The sequence below is a fragment of the Symphalangus syndactylus genome, chromosome 8 (genome assembly GCF_028878055.3).
Source record: "Symphalangus syndactylus isolate Jambi chromosome 8, NHGRI_mSymSyn1-v2.1_pri, whole genome shotgun sequence".
Classification (NCBI taxonomy): Eukaryota; Metazoa; Chordata; class Mammalia; order Primates; family Hylobatidae; genus Symphalangus; species Symphalangus syndactylus.
This window is the reverse complement of record NC_072430.2, coordinates 82256341-82274778: the sequence shown is the minus strand read 5'-3', so window position 1 is coordinate 82274778 and position 18438 is coordinate 82256341. Positions and strand designations below refer to the sequence as shown.

General features: G+C 42.2%; 1 protein-coding gene across 9 annotated transcripts in view; it reads right to left on the bottom strand.

Moving 5' to 3' along the window:
- OSBPL6 (oxysterol binding protein like 6) overlaps positions 1 to 17650 on the bottom strand; it is a 223387-nt gene extending 205737 nt beyond the window's left edge. For 6 of the 9 annotated variants that reach the window (XM_055289851.2, XM_055289850.2, XM_055289853.2 and 3 more), the window contains exon 1: positions 17441 to 17610. The gene's annotated coding sequence lies outside the window, so the exon portion shown is untranslated. Of the gene's footprint in view, positions 1 to 17440 lie in introns of all 9 variants that reach the window. The other 3 variants (XM_063644806.1, XM_055289854.2, XM_055289857.2) reach the window with 1 other exon arrangement.
- Positions 17651 to 18438: the final 788 nt, after the last annotated feature.

Below are 18438 nucleotides of genomic sequence, written 5' to 3'. Positions count from 1 at the left end.
CCCAAAGTGCTAGGATTACAGGCGTGAACCACTGCGCCCAGGTGAGAGGGGTCATTTTTATGTCCAATGTATATAAGGCATAGTGTATCTACCTTTATCTTCGTAAATTGATATCCAAACCCGAAAGGCCATCAAATAATATCCTTAGGTTGAATCATCTAACATTAAAATACTAGGGTGTCCTAATTGCAGGGGAAGGTGAGTTTTAAAGTCTTTGCTGGATTTTTTTTAACTGTCAAATTTACTTATAGGTTAGGTGTGGTGGCTCATGCCTGTAATCCTAGCACTTTGGGAGGCGGGAGGATCACTTGAGGTCAGGAGTTCAAGGCCAGCATGACCAACATGGTGAAACTCCATCTCTACTAAAAAAATACAAAACAAAGTTAGCTGGGCATGGTGGCAGGCACCTGTAATCCCAGCTACTCATGAGGCTGAGGCAGAAGAATTGCTTCTACCCGGGAGGCAGAGGTTGCAGTGAGCCCAGATCATGCCACTGCACTCCAGCCTGGGTGACAGAGTGAGACTCTATCTCAAAAAAATAAATAAATAAAAATAAAAATTAAAAAATGTACTTATAGTCTTTATCTTTAATAAAGTCTTATTTTTCAGAGTACATATGACGATAGTATGGAAAGAGAGAAAAGTGGGAAAAAAAGGCACCACGTCTTGGAAAGCTTTTTAAGTTATTTAGCAGGTTTTTTTTCTTAATGGTAGTCAGACCTGTAGCCTTGAGGCAAAAGTTTGTGAGATCTCTGTGAAATCTGCCCAGTCTAACAGGAAAACCTCAGGATACTGCTATTGTAGTGAGAGCGGGCTTCCTTACAGGACTGGCTCTGTCCATGAAGCCCTCAGTTTAAAAGACCCACTTGAGTGCTTGAAACTCTCAAATCAGCTCCCTTGGGGACTCACTCTTAAATAGACGCAGGCAAGCCGAAATCACCAGATATCTGAGGAAAAACTCAAACATGAAACACAGATCAAAACAAACATAAAGAAAGCCACTTGGAGGACACTGAGGTTTCCCTGTGCAGGGAGCAGAAAATGTCAATAACCTCAAAGGGGTGACAGAAGATATTGCATCCATCAAACAAGAAAGGGATGCTAAAAAAAAAAAAAAGAAAAAAAGAAAGAAGAAATTTCAGACACGCAAAACTCAATAGAAAAGCTGGAAAATTGCCTCTTTGAAAACCTAGGAAAAAAAAGAGGAAAAGGAAAATAAAGTTGAGGAAATCACCCAGAAAGTAGGGCAAGAAGATTAAAAACAAAGAAATATGATAGCAAACATAAGAAAATTAAAGAATCAATGAATCCAGGAAGTCTAATACCCAAATAATCAGAATTCCAGAAAAAGAGAACAGAGAAAAGTGAGGGGAAGAAAGCATCAATAAAACTAATGAAGATGTTTCAGATTTTAAAGACCTTAGTTTTCCAGACTGAAACAGCACACCAAAGACGGACAAAAGATTAAACATAAACAGAGAAAATACTACTAACTACCAGACAGAAAAACAAACTTAGGTTTCAGAATGGCTTTGGTCTTCTTAACAATAACTTCAGAAGCTAGGGGGCAGTGGACTAAAGCCTTGAATATTCTAAAGGAAAATTATTCCTAATCTTGAATTTTAGTCCCAAACTATCAATCAAGAATGAGAATAGTGTAAAAATATTTATAGACATTTAAGATCTCAAAAACTTTACCCTCTCAGGAAGCTAACGGAGGGTGTGCTACATTAAAAAGAAAGAAAGGGGAGGAAGGAAAGAAGAAAGAGAGGAAGGGAGAAAGGAAGAAAGGAAGGATGGAAGGATGGAAGGAGGGAAAGAGGGAAGAAGGGAAGGAAAAGGGAAAGGAAAGGAAAGGAAAGGAAAGGAAAGGAAAGGAAAGGAAAGGAAAGGAAAGGAAAGGAAAGGAAAGGAAAGGAAAGGAAAGGAAAGGAAAGGAAAGGAAAGGAAAGGAAAAGGATGGGAGGGGAAGGGAGGGGAGGGGAGGGGAGGGCAGGGGAGGGGAGGGAGGGACAGATGGACAAACAAAGAAGGGGAAAACACGAAGACATAGAAAGCAGGAGATCCAATACAAGAGAGAGGTGTGTGTTGACAGCAAAAAAGATTTAAGATCAAAACATAAGCAAATAAGTATTTTGAAAGGATCTTGAGGGGGGATATCAAATGTACAGGAGATTTTTCTAAAGCTAAGTAATAACTGATTTGAAAGAGTCTAATTTGGCGGGGCGCGGTGGCTCACGCTTGTAATCCCAGCACTTTGGGAGGCCGAGGCGGGTGGATCACGAGGTCAGGAGATCGAGACCACGGTGAAACCCCGTCTCCACTAAAAATACAAAAAAATTAGCCGGGCGTGGTGGCGGGCGCCTGTAGTCCCAGCTACTCGGAGAGGCTGAGGCAGGAGAATGGCATGAACCTGGGAGGCAGAGCTTGCAGTGAGCCGAGATTGCGCCACTGCACTCCAGCCTGGGCGACAGAGCGAGACTCCGTCTCAGAAAAAAAAAAAAAAAAAGAAAAGAAAGAGTCTAATTTAAGAGGTAATAACTTCGAGCAAATTTTGAGTATTTTTTTTCTTCCTCAACTATTTGATGATAAGCAAGTATTAAACAAATTAATATCCTATTGGATGGCACTTTCTTTCTTTCTTTCTTTCTTTTTTTTTTTTTTTTTAAGACAGAGTCTTACTCTGTCACCCAGGATGGAGTGCAGTGGCATGATCTTGGCTCACTGCAACCTCCGCCTCCTGGGGTTGAAGCGATTCTCGTGCCTCAGCCTCCCAAGTAGCTGGGACTATAGGCACATGACACCATGCTGGCTAATTTTTTGTATTTTTAGTAGAGATGCGGTTTCACCGTGTTGGCCAGGCTGGTCTCAAACTCCTAACCTCAGGTGATCCGCCCACCTTGACCTCCCAAAGTGCTGGGATTACAGGCATGGGCACCATGCCTGGCCTGGCACTTTATTTCTAATAAAACTTTGCTAATTGTCACAGTGGCACACAAGTTCTCTAAATTCAGTCTCCATAATTTGGTTAATATTTGCTTATCATCAAATAGTTAAGAGAAAAAAATACTCTTAAAATTAGCTTGAAGTTATTACCTCTTAAATTAGACTTTCTCAAACCAGTTACTACCTAGCTTTAGAAAAATCTCTTGTACATTTGATATCCTCCCTCAAGCTTCTTTCAAAATACTCTCTCCATCTCCATCTCCCACCCTCCTCCCCAGACAAACACAGCAGCCCTAACTCCAGGTCAGCACACAAGAGGTTCTCATAGGTGACTTCCCCTGCATACTCATGGCATGCAGATGTTCCCAAATTTACTTCTGCAGGCATCTCCTGATGCAGATGTACTCACAGCTGGAAAAACAAACTGCAGTTGGCTGAAAAATACACACCGACCCCACCCTTAAAAAATATGTTCACTTCCTAATCCCCTGAGCTTGTAGATACTACCTTATATGGCTAAGAGAGAATATTTTAGCATATATGACCCCCAAACATATGATTAAGTGAAGGATACTGAGAGGAGGCGCTTATCCTGGATAATCCAGGTGGGCCCTAAATACAATTACATGTAACCTTGTAAGACAGAGGCAGAGAGAGTTCTGACACAGACCAAAAAAAAGAGAAGACACACACTGAGGAAAAGGGGATGTAAAATAAAACAGAGATTTTGAGTTATGTGGCCATGAGCTAAGGAACACCAGGGACCAAAACCAGAGAGAATAAATTTGTGTTGTTTTAAGCCACTAAGTTTGTGGTAATTTATTACAGTAGCCATGGGAAACCAGTATACCACTCTGCCACAGCAGCACTCACAGGTGCACCCACACAAGGCCACCTTTATAGGCAGGTACCCACTGGCTATCGTTTTCTCTTTAAAAACAAAACAAACAAAAACCCCAGCATTTTGGGAGGCTGAGGTGGGAGGATCGCTGGAGTCCAGGACTTTGAGATCAGCCTGGGAAACACAGCGAGACCTAAATTCTCTATTAAAAACAAAACAAACAAACAAAAACAACAGGCCAGGTGCGGTGGCTCACGTCTGTAATCCCAGCACTTTGGGAAGCTGAGGTGGGCAGATCACCTGAGGTCAGGAGTTCAAGACCAGCCTGACCAATATGGTGAAACCTCATCTCTACTAAAAATACAAAAATTAGCTGGGCATGGTGGCAGGTACCTGTAGTCCCTGCTACTCGGCAGGCTGAGACAGAATTGCTTGAACTCGGGAGGCAGAGGTTGCAGTTAGCCGAGATCATGCCACTGAACTCCAGCCTGGGCAACAGAGTGAGACTCCATCTCAAAACAAAAACAAAACAAAACAAAAAAAAACCTCCTGTAAGAAAGAGTTGGTAAAGAGCTTACTAAAGCCTTTGGTAAGTAAACTAAACTCTATGGTAAGTGATTCAACATAAATCAAATTTTCTATCCCTTTCTTCATCTTGAAAACCAAAGGTTGGATAATGGTATCACTAAGTATACAGGTTACGTGACAGTGGCCTCATCATTTTGTGCTGATTTTCTGTCCCATCGTCCACTGTACAGAGAGGAAGATGATCAAGTAAGGACACTGTTTTTCCTGTGCAGCCTGTGAACTCAGTCTCATTGCTATGTCATGCCTCATAATCCCTAACCACAAAACTTTAAGTGCTATTTGGGTTCTCAGTTTCCTTTGTATTGACACAATATATGCTAGCTTTTTCACCACACATAAACCTGAGATGGGTCTTTTTTGTTTCATTCTACCTGTTGGAAAATACTTTAGTTCTTCACACAAGACAAAAATTAGATGCCAATTTTCTTAAAACAGCCAATAAGAGAAATCCTAATCATGTGGCTGCGTAATACAGTATTAAAAAGAATTGTGGAAAAGTTGGATGCATCCTCTGATTAATCAGCATATTGGGTAGGCTCAAGTAGTTGAAGGTTACGTACTAATTCAACTGTGACTAGATTTTAACAATTTGAAATATCATTTTCAAAAAAGGCAAAATTAATACTTTTTTGTCCAGCCTTTGATATTTTCATAGCCAAGAGCCAAATGCTTCTAAAGTGTGACAAATGATCATTCTAATTAAACTGATCAAACACTTAGCTGTGCTGCTTAGTGATATAATGCCCTTAAGAGGATTAGACAAACAATTCTGGAAATATACAAATCTATCATATTTATTAATGAATTAGTGTTTCAATAAGTGACTACATGTAACTTCTCATTTGTCCAAGTCACTGACCTAAAAGTGACTTGGGCATATATACTGGAAATATCTCCTGCTGTGCTGCTTGACTTTTTGTCCTCTGCACAGTGTTTTTGCTGAAAAGATCCTTCAGTAAAGTCCAATTTGTCTATTGTTTTCCTTTATCATGAGCACTCTTTATGAACTGTTTAGGAAATCTTTGCTTATTTTCCTTTTCTAGAAGCTTTGTTGTTTTACCTTTCTCAGACCTACAATCTATCTGGAACTGTTATCAGAGATACAGAACTTATTAGATCAGGTAGAATTCTAAGACTTCTTTCTCCCCCATCACTTCTCACTGTCATCATCTGGGGCTAACTACAGGCTCCCTTGTTCCTTTAAGGCCACTACAGCCATTGTCCACACTATAGAGAACTGAAGGCCGCTGAAGCTTCTTTTTTCTTCCCATCCACCAGCCTTCATCTTTGGCTTCCTCCCTTCCCTGTCTACTTAATCATGAGCTGTCACTTCAACCTCTTTTTAGCACTCTCAATTCCCCCCAACTCACTTTCTCAAACACAAATCCCAACCCTGGCAAGGAAAAGGCATTATGGGCCAATTGGCTTTGGAGCTACAGGAAACTGGGTTTGAAATCTGATTATACAATTTACAAACTGCAGGAGCTTGGCAGTCAGTTGATGTTTCTATTTTCTCATCTGTGAAACTGAGAAAGGCTGGGGCTCACGGTGGGGGAAGGTGGGGTAGAGTGTGGGGGTAAAGGATTAGCAATACCAACACCTTGTAGACCTACTGTAAGGGTGAGAAATAATGTATGTTAAGACCCTGGTGCAGAGTAGGCACTGAATAAGTAAATGAATAGTAGCAAAAGGGAAGTCAATGAATCAATAAAACTGCTAGCCAACTCACTCAACTGCATTGTTAGAGTAACTCTCCCTCTCAGGTAGGCTTCCAATGGTAAGCTCTTTCCTCTTCACCGCACTGGCTATGTTAACTTTTACCACAATCCCTCAAGACCTCCACTTCACTCCTCTGCCTGCCTCCTCACTTTCAACAGATATCTGGGGGACTTCTGCTTCTGGTCAAGATGAAGGACTGAATTTATCTTCCTGTTGGAGACAACCAAGAAGTGGACAAAACATACAAAGAAATAGTTTTCAAGATATTATCAGGCAACAAAAGACAGTGATCCCCAAGGGAGAGGAAAGGAGTGAGGTGAGTCCTAAGAAAGACTATACTAGGTTACTACCTTGAGTGAGTTTCCAGCAGTGGCACAGGGAGGGGGAACCCAGGCCCAGGGCAGCAGACTTGAGCTGACAGTTCAGAAAAACCAAGGCAGCTGTAGTCCAAAGGAAAAGGGAGATCTTCACAGAGAGATATCCAGAGGTCTGCAGAGAGTTCCCCTCAAGAATTCAGTGAGGCCGGGCAGGGTGGCTCAAGCCTGTAATCCCAGCACTTTGGGAGGCCGAAGTAAGTGGATCACTTGAGGTCAGGTGTTCGAGACTGGCTTGGCCAACATGGTGTAACCCCCCTCTCTACTAAAATACAAAAATTACCTGGGTGTGGTGGCATGCACCCGTAGTCCCAACTACTCGGGAGGCCAAGGCATGAGAAACGCTTGAAGCCAGCAGGTGTAGGTTGCAGTGGGAAGAGATTGCAGCACTGCACTCCAGCCTGGGCAACAGAGTGAGACTCTGCCTCAAAAAGAAAAAAAAGAAAAAGAAAAGAATTCAGTTAAGTCATGCTCATAGGTATAAGGAAGCCAAAGAGGTTGGAGAAAAAAACACTAGAACGCACTAGAGATGACAGAACAGTGTCCACACTCACAGAATCAGGAACAGTCTGCTCCCACCTGCCAAACTAGAAAGCCTCATGATTCAGCGGACATTGGGTACAGTACCCAGAAGGGTCTTGCCTAGTTCATGGAAATAATTAGCCTTAAATTAAGCACTACCTGGTCCCACTAAACAAATCTTAAAGCCAAGACCTTAAAGAGTCAAGCTATTTCCAAGTAAATTAATTGCGTCACAGAACAAAGCTCAAGAACATTTACAGGAATGCAAAAATATCCAGCACCCAACAAGGTAAAATTCCCAATATTTAGCATCCAATCAAAAATTACCAGGCACATAAAGAAGCAGGGAAATATGACTCATGGTAAGGAGATCCTGACCCGGAGCTGCCACAAAGATTAGAATTAGCAGGCAAGGATATTAAAAACAGTTATAATTATATTCCATATGTTCAGAAAGTTATGTAGAGATATAGAGATATTTTTAAAGACCCAAATAACACTTCTAGAGCTGAAAACTACAAAGTCTAAAATTAAAAATATATCCTTGGATGAGATTAATACTGTAGACATTGCCAAAGAAGAGATTACTAAATGTGGGCCAGGCACAGTGGTGTGAGCCTATAATCCCAGCTACTCAGGAGGCTGAGGTGGAAGGATAGCTTGAGCCCAAGAGTTCAAGACTAGCCTGGGCAACATAGTCTCACCTCATAAACTGAGGTGAGATTCTACCTCAATTTAAAAAGAAAAAGGTTAAAAGAAACTAAGTATAAAGACACAGCAATAGAAACTATCCAAAGTGAAACAGAGAAAAGAAAATTTTAAAAAATGAACAGAGCCTCGGTGAGTTGTGAGACAACTTTAAGCAGCCTAATATACAGTACATGGACTCCCCACAAAAGACAGAATAATGAAGAAAAGACAGAAAAACATATGTGAAGAAATAATAGCAGAAACTTGTCCAACTTTCTTGAAAATGAAAATCCCACAAATTCAAGATGCTCAATGAATCTCAGTGGCACAAAAGACATGAAGAAAACCACATCAAGGTACATCATGATCAAATTACTCAACACCAATGATAAAAAGCATCTTTTTTTTTTCTTTTTTTCTTTTCTTTTTTTTGAGACAGTCTTGCTCTGTCACCCAAGGTAGAGTACAGTGGCACAACCTCAGCTTACTGCAACCTCTGCCTCCCGGGTTCAAGTGATTCTCCTGCCTCAGCCTCCCAAGTAGCTGAGGTTACAGGTGCCCACCATCACGCTCAGCCAATTTTTGTATTTTTAGTAGAGACAGGGTTTCACCATGTTGGCCAGGCTGGTCTCGTACTCCTGACCTCTAGTGATCTGCCACCTCAGCCTCCCAAAGTGCTGGGATTACAGGCGTCAGCCACAGCGCCCAGCAGATAAAAAGAAATCTTAAAGCAGCCAGAGAAAAAAGATACAGTATGTATAAAGATAAGGATAATAGATTTCTCACTGAAAACAATGCAAACAGGAGGCTACATCTTTAAAGCATTGAAAAGAAAAATACAGTCTACCTAGAATTTTATACCCAGTGAAAATATCTTCAAAATTGAAGGCAAAATAAAGACACTTTCAGACACACAGAAGTGAAAAAGTTATCACCATTGGAAACAAGAAATGTTAAAGGAAGTCCTTTTAAGTGGAAAGAAAATGATTCCAGATGGAAATATGCATCTGCAAAAAGGAATGAAAGGCACCATAAATGGTAAATACATAGTAAATATATGATTTTGTAAATTATCATTTACATATCTTTAAAAGATAACTTTTCAAACAAAAGCAGTAACAATATAATGTGGGGTTTATTACGTAAATATGACAACCATAGCACAAAAGTCAGGAAGAGAGAAAATAAAGTATACTATTATAAGGTTCCAATACTATAAGCACTCACTGTAGTGTCAGATTGGAATGGCTGATTAAAAACTGACCCAAAGTCTATCTGGCTTCTGCCATTCCCGAAAGATCTATGAGCCTACTATGTGACTTGATCTTAAAGCTGACATAATATCTGATAAAGCACTGTAACTGCAGTTAACAAGCACATGTAATAATGGTCATGGGAACACTAATTGTCAGGCACACTTCTCAGGTTGAAAACAAATGCCACAGGTCACTGTCAGTATTTTTTTCTACATCTGTACATATATGTTTTCACAAATTAACTCTAATATGGACCATGTGCCAGGTCAGGATGATTTAGTATCCAGGCATGTGATGGTCAGTACAAGTCTGGCACTGGCTTGGACACCTCACTCAACTCTCGGAGCCTCAATTTCCTCATCTACAAAATTACTTGTAAGATACTTTCTGTGATTTGGGTAATGCTGGAAAGACTAATGTGCTAGTTAAGTCTTAGATATTGAGCCACTAAGAAAATATGTCTCTTGCCCGGTGCTGTGGCACACAACTATAATCCCAGGCACTCAGGGGGCTGAGGCCAGGAGCTGGAGGCTGTAGTGCACCCTGATCATGTCTGTGAATAGCCACTGTACTCCTGCCTGGGCAACACAGTGAGACCCTCATCTCAAATAAATTAATAAATAAGAAAATATGTCTCTTGATACAAAATATTCTCAAAGTAATCCCAAAAGAATCACTATATTGGAAAATGGCCATTTCTTCACTCTCAAGTTGTCATTTTGAGTTGCTTCTATGAAAATCAGATGTCTACCAACTGCTAACTCCCAACATTGCCCACCAATATTTTCTTTAGACAGACTAACCATGATTCTTAATCTTCAAATCAGAAAGGTAAATTTAATCTTAATTCTAAATGAAATATTAATATACATTTGTAGAGTCTACAATTTTAGAAATATTTATTTAGGGTGGGCACAGTGGCTCACACCTGTAATCCCAGCACTTTTGGAGGCTGAGGCGGGCAGATCACAAGGTCAGGAGATCGAGACCATCCTGGTTAACACGGTGAAACTCCGTCTCTACTAAAAATACAAAAAATTAGCCGGGTGTGCTGGCTGGCGCCTGTAATCCAGCTACTCAGGAGGTTGAGGCAGGAGAAAGGTGTGAACCTGGGAGGCAGAGCTTGCAGTGAGTGGAGATCGCGCCACTACACTCCAGCCTGGGTGACAGAGAAAGACTCCGTCTCAAAAAAAAAAAAAGAAATATTTATCTGGAATTCCTAAAGCATTTCTGGAAGTCCTAAAGAAAATCTGTTTTAGAAAGAAAATTTCAAGGAATTATAGAAAATATTAAAATCAAGGAACATCCCTATACAACACTCCATCACCATCCTCAAAAAGATATTACTAATTTCTTATAATAGTAATCATCTATGTTAGCAGAAGAAAAAGGAAGAAAGTTACATCATGATTTGTGGACAGTTTTTAGAAGTGTCTGAAGAGCCAAGCACAGAGGCTCGTACCTGTAATGTCAGCACTTTGGGAGGCCAAGACAGGAGGAGCACTTGAGGTCAGGAATTCAAGACAAGTCTAGCCAAACTGGTGAAACCCTGTCTTTACTAAAAATATAAAAATTAGCCAGGCATGGTGACACACACCTGTAGTCCCAGCTACTGGAGAGGCTGAGGCAGGAGAATCACTTGAACCCGGGAGGCGGAGGTTGCAGTGAGCCGAGATTGCCCCACTGCACTCAGGCCTGGGTGACAGAGAGACTCCATCTCAAAAAAAAAAAACAACAAATGTCTGAAGAAACAGAACCTTGCTTGCATTTAACTCATACGTTATTGATTTGCATATAAATGTCAAATGGCCCATTTTAAAAGCAAAAAGAAGCAACTAAAAAGCTCCAGCACCTCCAACTTAAAGAAATGTGCTTTAATCTTTGTATATTTTATTGCTGGCTTCGAAAAATGTAATCCCTAAATCTCATTATTTCACAAAATTTGGCCAGCTCACAAAGAATAATTAGGCATTATTCTCGAAGAATTTTTTTTAAATATTTCTTACACAGAGAAATAATTGTCAGTTAGCTACCCAATAATGGACATTTTGAGACCAGAAGTACAGCACTGCCTTATCCAAATATGTGTTTTCCTTCAAAGTTTAAAGGGAAAAAGCTTAAAGTTTTTTTTTTCCCAGTGTTCCGAAAGATTAGAATGTAAACACAAACCAAACAGAACTATAATTAGCATTTCAAATGGCAAACAATGTACAGCGTAATTTTATACGAATCAGTTAACAAAAATGGTATATTTAACAACACTTACTGAATGTCCACTATGTACAAGGCTATGTGATGTGGGAGTTAAAAAGATGAATACATAGAGCTTTCTAGTTCTATGAAAAGCCCCTTAATAGCATTAGTTCTGGGGATTTAACAAATGGAAAAAAAAAAAAAAACCCTTAATAGTTATCCTGCAGAGGCTCCCCATGACATTTGAGCAGTCACTCACAGGCAGCTAAAGGTTGAAGACTCAATATCTCAGACAGCCAGGCAACCATAGGATTTGACCCCAAACCTAAGCAATAAAATCAGTCGGCCTTCTAGAAAGACCCAGAAAAACACTTAGCAATAAATACCCAAGGTAAATACCCTCAGAAGCAAATTAACAGAAATATTAAGTGTGTAGAAAGAGTAATGGTAGGGGTTTAAGGGGGAAGAGAAGAGGATGGAAAATAATGTGAATTTTTATTTGTTTAAAGCAGAATTTCACAGTATAATCAAAATTTAAAACGCTGCCTTTGGATACTGACACATGAAAGCTCTCATTTGATTTAAGAAAATTGAGTTTTATGTTTATGTTTCTTTTAATCACGCATAGGGATTAATAATTTTGGTCATATTTTACTATCTGCCAGATAGTATTTATGCACTGAACATGGCAAAGCCTGAGTGAAGAATCCAGAACATCCAATGGATATATGATGCATCTAATTTCCTCTCAGAATATAACAAATGTACAAACTGTCATATCTAATAGTCACTAAACACCAACAATATACCCAAGGCCAACTGAGTTAGACAAAGATGAATTTGAAAGAAATGTTCTATTTGAATGTTTACTACTTGAAAAACTGAGATCCAATTAAATTATCCTTGGTCATTTTAGCTATTGTACCTTTGGGGGTACTATTTCTATAACAACAACTCTCTAACATTGCTGGCAATATGTGGTGAGTTTTTACTCTGGGCAAGAAGTTCACAGAATATTTGATACAACTGGAGAGTTAAGCCCTAATAGTATGTCCATATTACAGATAGTATGTCCATATTACAGATAAGGAAAACACCTTGGGCAGATTACTTAACCTCTTTGTGCCGTGGTTCTCTTACTTATTTATTTATTTATTTATTTATTTATTTATTTATTTATGAGATGGAGTCTCGCTGTCACCTAAACTGGAGTGCAGTGGTGCAGTCTCGGCTCACTGCAACATCTGCCTTCTGGGTTTAAGTGATTCACCTGCCTCGGCCTCCCGAGTAGCTGGGACTATAGGCATGGGCCACCTCCCAGCTAACTTTTGTATTTTTAGTAGAGACTGGATTTCACCATGTTGCGCAGGCTGGTCTCGAACGCCTGACCTCAAGTGATCCACCCACCTTGGCCTCCCAAAGTGCTGGGATTACAGGTGTAAGCCACTGCGCCCAGCCTCAAAGTTATTTTTAAAAGGTATATAAGTTCAATAAGAAAGAAGCAATGACTAACATGAATTGACACTTGTAACATCTCCAAAAACCTGAAAAATCTAACCAATTACTTAAAATCCATTCATTCATTCCAAAAATATTTATTCAACACCCACCATGTGCTAGGTCCAGAGAATCCAGCAGTAGCTAAGCTAGACATTATCAATGAGGAGCATGTTCTCACTTACTTGTGGGAGCTAAAAATTAAAACAATTGAACTCATAGAGATAGAGAGCAGATGGATGGTTACCAGACACTGGGAAGAGTAGTGGAGAAGCTGGGGGAGGAGTAGTTGGCTAATGGGTACAAAAACACAGAAACAATGAATAAGTGAGCTGGGAGTGGTGGCTCATGCTTGTAATCCTAACACTTTGGGAGGCCGAGGCAGAAGGATGCCTTGAGCCCAGGAGGAGTTCAAGACCAGACTGGGCAACAAAGGGAGACCCTGTCCCTTTAAAAAAAAAAAAAAAAAAAGGAAAAAAAAGAAACAATGAATAATATCTAGTATTTGATAGCACAACAGGTGACTATAGTCAACAATAATTTAATTGTACATTTTAAAATAACTCAGAGTGTAACTGGATTGTTTGTAACACAAAGGATAAATGCTGGAGATGATGGATACCCCATTTGCCCTGATGTGATTATTACACATTGTATACCGGTATCAAAATATCTCACATACCCCATAAATACATACACCTATTATGTATCCAAAAAAATTAAAAATTTAAAAAAATCTCTACATATAAAGCAGACACCATATTGCATGTTTTCAAACACGAGCTTGGATATCTATTACCACATACTTGAGATGTTTAAACCTCACTAAAAGCTCCCACAGCAACTCCACTATTTTCTTTAAAAAAAAAAATTTTGGCCCAGCACGGTGGCTCAGGCCTGTAATCCCAGCACTTTGGGAGGCCAAGGTGGGCGGATCACAAGGTCAGGAGTTCAAGACCAGCCTGACCAATATGGTGAAACCCCGTCTTTACTAAAAATACAAAAATTAGCTGGGCGTGGTGGCACGCACCTGTAGTCCCAGCTACTAGGGAAGACTGAGGCAGGAGAATCGCTTGAACCCAGGAGGTTGCAGTGAGCCAAGATTGCGCCACCGCATTCCAGCCTGGGCGACAGAGCGAGATTCTGTCTCAAAAAAAAAAAAAAAAAATTGATACTACACGCCAAGATTCTCCATATTTCTTTTCATTATAGTCAAATACCTTTGACTCTCCTCTTCTTTTTTAGGACAGTAGTTTTAGTTTTTAAACTAATCCTTTTCATTTTCTCCAAACTTGAGAACTCTCAATCAGCAGTGCCTCCTAACGAGGAGCCTTGGATCTCTCCTGGTAGGCCCCACCTATCTGTTCCGTAAACTTACTGTATAAATGCTTTGAGTGGTTCACTGTTGGAAAATTTCTCATGGCTCCCTCAACTTCTGTTCATATCATTTTCTAAGTCCACAACAGCCTTCCTCTTCTCAGCATGACCACTTCCTGCTCAACCTTTTTGCAAATTTCTTCCATGAACTCTGGGCAACTCATGCCTATGCACAGGGACTGCGTCTTCATCTTTCAACTAATATCTTGTAGGCTTATTGTCTCGTGACAACTCTATTTTCCTTATTTTCTTTTTCCTTGGAACCTTAAAATATCATCACTGGTCCATGCATTATCCTCTTTCTTTTTTTTTAATACAATATCTGCCCCCCATCCAAAGTTTCAATTACCCATGGTCAACCAGGTTCTGAGAATAGGTAAATACAGTGTAATAAGATAATTTGAAAGAGAGAGAGAAACCACATTTACATAACTTTTTATTACAGTATAGTGCTAATAATTGTTCTGTTTATTATGATTGTTAATCTCTTATTGTACCTAATTTATAAATTAAATTTTATCATAGGTATCTATGTATGGAAAAGAAGAATATACATAGGGTTTGGCACCATCAGAGGTTTCAGGCATCTACTAGGGGACTTGGAACATACTCCCTTTGGATAAGGGGGGAATTACTGTACAATGATCACCTAGCAACTCACCATGAAACCCAAGGACTAGGTCATTATCAATAACTAACATCCATGTGTGTGTTCCTCCCCACATGCTACCCTCCAGTCCATATAAAAGATAACTGCCATTCTAAGTTTTATGGTCATCATTCTCTTGCTTTCTAAAAAGATATGTATTTCAACAGACACATATGCAAAACAGAAGTGCATGTTTGTATTTAGTGTTTGTATTTGATGGTTTCCCTGGTTTATGTAAATTAGTACAACCATTTGGGAATATAATTTGGCAATACTTAAGTTGAATATTCACATAACCTACAAACCAGCAATTTTATTCCTTGGTATTAACCCAAGAGAAACACTGGCACGTGTGCCCAGGAAACATAAATAATCAGAGCAACACTGCAATATCTCAAAACATAAAAAAAAAAACAAAAAAAAACAAATGGTCACTGAGAGGAGAAGAGAGAAACATAACTGCATTAAAAGACACATAATGGAATATTTTACTGCAGTGAAAGTCAGTGAACTACAACTACATACAGTATGAATGAATCTAGAGATTCAATATTGAGTGAGGAAAAAAAAGTTCCAGAAGTCAATGGATACTATGAGACCCTTTTTCCCTCAACATTTAAAACAACTTTTTAAAAAGTATCATAATTATGACCTAACCTTTGCAGCAAAACAACAAAATCCTTCTTTTGACAATGTATGCCTTATCTTTCAAAACTATATTATCTTCTCTCTAGTCCAACAGTTTCATGAGTAAAGTCATAAGAATTTTTATCTCCTTATGCAGTTTACCTAATCCGGTATCTGTGGTGGTACTAAGACCTCCAACCACAAAGATTTCATCTTGGAAGGACTTTATTTTTTCTCCTTGAAGTAAAGTTAACTTAAGGTTAGAGCAATCTAGGGATAAGAAAACTTACATATGTGATCCTATAAAAGTCCAGCAGAACTACCTCATACTAAAGCCAAGAGTCACCTGACAAGTCATAGTAATCTGAAACTGAGGTACCGCCAAAGGTAATCCATCCACTGAATGTATAATGGCGTTATCAACATTGCATCCAAAAATATGAGCAAAACCAGGATTTTTAGGTTTTCTAAAAGCCTGAAATTTTAATTTCAAAATATTTCATTTTTACCTAAAGAATATATTTTTAGGGAAAAAATATATTAACTCCTACTGTAAAAGAATAACAAGAATAAAATCCACCAATCAGGGCCTTTCCCAATGAGGGCTATGCATATTCTCTGTAGGTGATTATAGCTGAATTACACTGCAGCTTCCCTTCGACCTTGGGAACCCTGCTAACTCTCAGAGTTACTGCGAGGTCTTCTGTTTCATTTATTATTAGTCTTTGTCTCTGCAATGCTGTAGCATGTGATAGAAATATCAACGTTGTGAGCTTGCAGTACCCAAAACTGTAGAAATGTTTCCAAAAAATAAAGCGGGGGTTGGGGGGTGGGGGGGGGATGGATGAAAGAAGGAAAAGAAAAACAAAACAAGAGGAAAACAAAGTTAATGGTATTAAGATGGGAAATTTCTTATTTTTACCTTGTGAAGAATACATTTCCTAATCAGCTTAGTGATATATAACCATTAGTATGCAATTTTTAAGTTTAATAAAAGATGTCCAAGAAATTATTTAGAAAAAAAAATCACAACTGAATATAATAGACAATTGGCTAAACTTAGCCCAGCAATTTAAAAATGAAAGTTCCTACAGAAAAAAACCTTACAGGATTTTGTGTCCAGAAGAGAGAAATAATCTGGCAACCCAGTGGGTTCACTTAGTTTCGTGTCATTTGCTTCATGTCCATTATGTAATTCTTCCCCTAGCTTTAAGTCTCTATGTTTAAGCAACTGTTCAGGTATATCACAGAATTGTCACAAAATCAGTATCTGGTTATAACTTTCAAAAACAGCTTAAAAGGTGCCTTGCAGATGTGTCTATACGCAGCAGAAGCCTTGGGGAGAAAATCCGCTTGTGTCATTACTTCTCCAGGCTTTCTCCCCAGGTCTCCCATTCCCTCCTCCCCCAGCATCCCCGGCGACACGATCTGCGGGCAGCTCCCGGCTTGATGCAGGGGAAGCACGTCTTTTGACTGCAATGCAAACGCTGTCCCGGTCTGAACCAGGGAAGGCAGACTTGGCCCTGGCCGGGGGTGCGGACGGAGGCTGCCGGGAGGGCTGCAGGGGCGCCAGCAGCGGGTGGGCTGGGGTGCCCCGCGAGGGCAGTCCGCAGTGCACGCGCACAATAAAACCCAATGCACAACTTGCCCAGCCGCTCCTCTCGGCTTCCCCGATTCCCTGAAAGGTGCGGCGTAGGCGTTAGCTCTCGCAGGCGCGGGCGCTCTCACCCGCGCCGGTTCGGTTTTCCGCTGACAATTACATCAGTCCTTCTCCCTGCCCCTGCTTCAATCCCCAGGCAGCCTACGGGGAGCAGGGGCGCCGGCCCGCGCGAGGGAATGCGAGCGCGAGTGGCAGGCGGCCGGAATTCCCTGGCAACGAGGGGGAGGGAGGGCGGCAAACCGGGACCGCGATACAGACGCCCCCTCCCATCCCGGCTGCGAGAATGGGCTGACACCGTCGCCCCCACTTCCCTGTAGCCCGAGCTATCGGCCGGGGGCGCCTCCAGGGGGACGGCGATGCCCCAGGGGCCCGAAGCTGCGGCTGCCCACCAACGCGTCCCTCGGGGTCCTCGGCCCGCCGGAGGCGCACAATGCCCCCGGGCCGCGATGCGGGCACCGTGGCGCCCGCCCCAAGCAATCCCTTTGCAACTAGGACACCTACCTGGAGGGCGAGCGGTGGCGCCGCGGGCTCTGCGGCGGCTGTGCGGCTGCAGCGGGAGGCAGGAGGCAGAGAGCCGGCCCCGACAGGCGGACTGGCGCGCGGGCTAGCGGAGGAGAGGAGGTATGGGCGCCGCCTGCACCGAGCCGCGATCTCCAGCACCGACAGCGGCGGCGGCGACCGTGCTGCGCCTCCAGTGGTCCGCTGCGCCGCAGCCCCTCCTCTCCCACGGGCGGGGCGCGCTGGCGGGGCGGTGCTCTGGGCTCCCCGCCCCCGGCTCCCGCCCGTCCGCCCGGCTGGAGTGGAGCGGCAGGCGGCTGGGGCTCATGCTGCGCACCCGCCCTACCGGGCGCCCCTCCCTGCGCCGCCAGATGGGCTAAGAACCCGGCGCCCTGCGCCCTGGTCACGCGGGGTCCCACAGCCAGGGCTCTCCCCTGGCCCGGCCTCCGTGGGAACCCGTGGTGTCCCGAGATCACCTGCCGTGGAAACCCCGAGTTGCCATCCGCGGGCCTGCGCGCAGTAGCGGAGCCCTAGCCCCGCGCAGTCCCGCGGAGGTGGGCCGGCCGCGCTCGGGAGGGTTGCCCAGAACGGCTCCAGCGCTCGGGCCCAGGAGCGCCGCAGCCGGGAGCACTGCGGGAGACCGTATTCCGAAAGGAACGGCTGCCTGACGGCCTCCGCTCGGGGCTGTGAAGCCCCTGTCCCTGGGCGCCCTTCCGAGGTCGTCATTTCATACACTTACGCGACTGTGCGTGCCTGCTCCCGTCCCTGACTCACTCGGGAGCAAAAACTTCCCGGGCCCAGAGAAACACCTGGGTTCTGCTAAAGGAAGAGCCGGTTCCTTCAAGCCCCTGGCAAAGCCGATCAAAGTCAGTCAGTCCCGCCTCACTACAACCCTTCCACACCCTTAAACCCTTCCACACTCCAAGCCATTCCAAGCCTGCATTCCATTCGGAGTGCAGATTAATCTAAAGGCAAATTTGCTGGGAGGGACGGGATAATGT